The 4,652-nt window shown below is 47.4% G+C and overlaps 1 long non-coding RNA gene across 2 annotated transcripts; it reads left to right on the top strand.

Moving 5' to 3' along the window:
* The first annotated feature begins 345 nt into the window (after window positions 1-345).
* Window positions 346-4,337, top strand: LOC125741775 (uncharacterized). 2 transcript variants are annotated; one of them, XR_007397857.1, is made up of 4 exons: window positions 346-490; window positions 612-672; window positions 1,263-1,338; window positions 1,551-4,337. It is a non-coding gene; the product is annotated as an uncharacterized LOC125741775 (long non-coding RNA). The 2 variants fall into 2 exon arrangements; XR_007397856.1 differs by lacking the exon at window positions 612-672.
* Window positions 4,338-4,652: the final 315 nt, after the last annotated feature.

The raw sequence follows: 4,652 nt of genomic DNA, 5'->3' as shown, positions 1-4,652 counted from the left end.
TATTTTGTATTACACACAGCGTGATATATTTTAAGCATTCATTCCTTTTCATTCTGATGACTGTGGCTTACAGCTAATGTAAAACACAATTATTTCATGGTTTGCTTTTTTGTCTGTATTGCATACCGCTTTGGTGATGTAAACAGAAACTCACAAGCCAGGCTGACAATGCAATGGGGTTTAAGTGAGGAAACTGGCAAATGGAAAGGCAGCAAGCAGAATCAATGCTGAGGTTACAAACCGCAGCTGGTTAGACATCAGGATGGCCAGTGACTGGTAACCGGACACGGTGTCCAGAGGCGGGACCGAAGTTCGGGTTAGGGTGCGGGGGAGCTCAGGAGCCAATGAGGCGCGTCCAACGAAGAACGCTGCAGAATTGGGGCAGACGCAAAGGGGACATCCAAGGGGGAAGCGATCAGGACACGACTGGAGCGGACCAGGCAGATAGGGCAGATCAGGGCTGGACAAGAAACGAAGATTAGCACACTGGGTAAGTTTTATGGGACCATTCAACAAGACCTGGAATGGACAGGGCAGAGCAGGGTTAAATAGGCCGTTTGTTAAGCGCTTCCACTTAGACGCGGCTGCTGCTGCTGCTGCATTCTCATCAGGGGGGCACAACTCAAGAAGCACAGTTCAGCGCTGTCCGTAGAGGTCCTGGCTGCCTGGGGGGTATGTTGAAGTACAACCGCATTCCTTCTCGTATGTTATTCATATTAAATAATGGCCTCTGTGGACAGTGATGGGAGGAGCTCAGGCTTGCACACTGCAGGCACCTGACGTGAGGTTCCTTGGGAATTCTATAAATCCCGGGTGTACGTAATTTTCTCACTTTCTATATATAGCGATGTGGGTATGATGAAACAGCACCACTACGGTGCAGCGTGAGTCACCCTCACGAGGACATTAACACGAGTACACCCCTTTTCAGCGGGGAAGCTTACTCAGGACCCAAAACCCACAATGGCAGAATACAAACAGAATGCACACATGAAAGTACATGTATTTTTGAATAAAATACTTTGCTAAATTAGTAGGTCATCGTGAAAGTAGAAAATTGTAAAGTTACGTGAAGACCAGTATGAATCTGTGCACTGCCATTTAATACTCGCATGACGCAGCGATTCTCACCAACATGCTAGCAGAAATTAGACAATAATAATTATAATAATAATAACAATAATAATAATAATTGCACATTGTAAATCATGATGTACACCACATGAACAATAAATCTTTTCATTGTTGCTCTCCCAACCTAGCTGACCCTTCTGCAGTGGAAAAGCAAAGTGAGATGGAGCCGCGCTGTAACTAGTCTGTCATGATGGTGTGGCTCAGGTATGACTTGGTTGCTGATTGCCAGTAGAAAAGCTCCCAAAGTCTTGTGGCTACCATTGAATACACAAGGCACATACTGCAGATAGACGTCCACTAACGATGCCCACTAACTGAGACAACGCGTCAGAACAGCTAAGGTGCATGATTTCACAGGAGTGTGATTGTTGGTGCCAGACAACCTGATTTCCCGAGTTTCTCTCTGTCTCCTGCAGGTCCTGGGCTGGGGCTGGAGTTTCTGAAAAGGGGCGTGTTACTATCCTCGTGAGGGTGACTCACACTTCACCGTAGAGGTGCTGTTTCATCATACCCACCTTGTACTTATCGAAAGTGAGAAAATTACGTACACCCGGGATTTATAGAATTCCCAAGGAACCTCGCGTCAGGTGCCTGCAGTGTTCAAGCCTGTGATCCTCCCATCACTGCCCACAGAGGCCATTATTTAATATGAATAACATACGAGAAGGAGTGCAGTTGTACGTCAGTATATCACGACTGTGATTTGTTTGCTGCAGGCTTTCATACAACAGTCCATCGAGAAGGATTTATAATGTCACAGTAATAAGCCACAACAGATAACACTTTGCTTAAATATTTATGGGCCTCTGCAAAAACAATAGTCCCCCCAGCCAACTGTTGATTGCAGTCATCTGGGTACCACTGGTCATCAACATTACATCTCCCTTCCACCCCCTGCTGCTGGACCTTGGCTTAGGTGTTATCTCCCCAGCTCTTCTCCTTTTCCTCAACCAGAGCCAAAAGCTGCCCCTCTCAGTCTCTTTAGCCAGGTCTTTCAGGGCCTTCTGCAAGCCTGCTCCAGTTACTCCCATTTCCCTCAGTAGGCCTTCTGCAAGCCTTGTTAGGGTTATCTTCTAAAGATACGCTGGAAACTAACCAGTCTCTGAACACAGAACAACACGGACAGCTGTGATGACTTTTTCTTGCTGCAAGGGAAGTCCGGTCCTGACTTCGAGGTGTCAACTCAGCCAACTTCGAAAGAGGAACTCCCCTCGCAGTATCTTTTATTGAGGTACACAAACAGGATATGCAAATAAAATTCTGCATTGTTTATCCCCATGTATGGGGTGGAAATATTCAAGCGACAGTTCTTAAGAAGTGTTATTGCTAAATTAAGATCAAGCTGCTGCAGGGTGTTATTTCTAAGAAATGGAATCTTGCAAAATGACAATAAAAAAGTACATATTTCTCTAACACTCCTTAGACGATAGTTCCCCATCCAGCCTCCTGGCATTAAGCAATGACATCTGAGGACTTCAGCCTCTTCCTTTGAAAGGAAGCTTCTATTCCCTTCACCCATGGCACAGATAGCTCAATGAGGAACACGCTATTGGACCACATCACTTATGTCAGGGCAGAGGCTTGTACTGGTAATTTCATTGGGGAACAGGAGTTGCCTGCCGACATCAACTCTCACTCTCCAGTCCTGGGTGGAGGGAGCCCTTGGAGAACGCTGGGATGGAACTGGGATGCCCCCATCTTTTCTGACAAACTGAATGGCGTGACTTGCGATTTCACAGCCTGCCAAGATGTGCTGGGGCCTGCTGCAGAGAGGGCAGCATTCCTCTAGACCGAACCACCGGTGTAGCTTCAGTGGACAGGGGAATGTATCAAATGAGAAGGAAATTGAGTTTTGCGTGAGGGATCTTCCACAGCTCTGCCATGCTGATGTTCCTGCCAAAGACGCGTCCCCACATTGTCCAGGCTGTTTGTCGTTCTTATGATACAGCCTTGATCATAAAGCACTTGTCTTCCATCCTCTTCACCTCAGACGCCACCAGATGCTTTTTCTCTTTTCTGTTGCCCCTGACCAGCCCAGCAGAGCTTCTTCCCACCCACGATATACAGCCTGCTAATCGCCATTTCCGATTCTGCCTGGGCTTTCCACTTATGCCCAGTGCAGACCTTTATGATGAACTGGATAAACTGTCACTCTGGCTTCACTATCCCTTGTGGAACTGGAGTGCTGACATTTCAGGGACTCCCCAAGCCTGCATTCCCACTTGCCTCTCCCTCCTACTGATGCTGCCATAGCCATATCTGCCGGAGCTTGCACATTGCACTTCATATTGCACTCATCTAGCTGTTAGCACTGCCGATAGCCTCCTCTACTTTAACTAATTGTACGTTTTATTTCCCATACTCCTCCTGGGGGGTGCTGCCTGGAGACCTCAATCTACCAAGATGTCCAGAACACCCTGCTACATGTGACGTCGCCACCACCAGTGACGTCCCTGCATCCAGCTCGCCGTTCTCCCTGTGTCATCTTCTACATCTTATGATTTGGACAGTGTGACTTGGCACTTAAACTATCTCTCTGATTTGACTCTCCCTGCCGTCCCCTGGAGGATGGGTTACGTGTGTGCGGACTTTGCATGTTCTCCCCATGTCATCGTGGGGTTTCCTCCGGGTACTCCGGTTTCCCCCCCACAGTCCAAAAACATGCTGAGGCTAATTGGACTTGCTAAATTGCCCATAGGTGTGCATGTGAGAGTCAATGGTGTGTGAGTGAGCCCTGCGATGGGCTGGCCCCCCATCCTGGGTTGTTCCCTGCCTCATGCCCATTGCTTCCGGGATAGGCTCCGGACCCCCCGCGACCCAGTAGGATAAGCGGTTTGGAAAATGGATGGATGGATATACAGACAAATTAAGTAGGTTTTTACATATATAATGACAGCATAAAGTTTTTAAAAGATAGCAAAATTCTTCTTGTGTACATCCATCCATTTTCCAAACCGCTTATCCGACTGGGTCGCGGGGGGTCTTAAATGCCGCCCCCGGGAACCTGCCACCCTGGGTGGCGGTCCATGTCACCCATACCTAAATCTGCTAGCGCTGACACAACCCCCCCTCCTCCCCCTCCACGCGGGTTTCCCAGAGTGACAGCCGAGGAAGGTCAGCTCTCTGCCCGCTGCCTATTGAACGCTAGCTTGGTGGCTTGACTGCAGATTATAGAGATCAATTTTAAATCATTTGTATTAAATTAAATCAATACCCTGTGTTTCAATGTGAATGGGCATTCGTATCTTGTAACCATCCACAATGATACAAAACGATCTGAAGAAACAGGAATGTCACTCATGCCACTGACTTTTTCAAAATAACACAAAACTTCAGGTAGAAGCAACGTCTGTTTACACCACATTATCTGTGCATTTCTGAATGATGATAGGGAGCATGCTTAATGCAAGGAGCGCATACAGAAAGTGGGGAGTGAAGGCATTTGTCAGACCAAGTAGAACATGGGACTGTAATAAATGACCACTTCTGGCATTAATGAATGATGCACAGGTGACTCT

This window comes from Brienomyrus brachyistius, chromosome 5 (assembly GCF_023856365.1).
Source record: "Brienomyrus brachyistius isolate T26 chromosome 5, BBRACH_0.4, whole genome shotgun sequence".
Classification (NCBI taxonomy): Eukaryota; Metazoa; Chordata; class Actinopteri; order Osteoglossiformes; family Mormyridae; genus Brienomyrus; species Brienomyrus brachyistius.
This window is presented reverse-complemented; position numbering and strand designations above follow the sequence as displayed.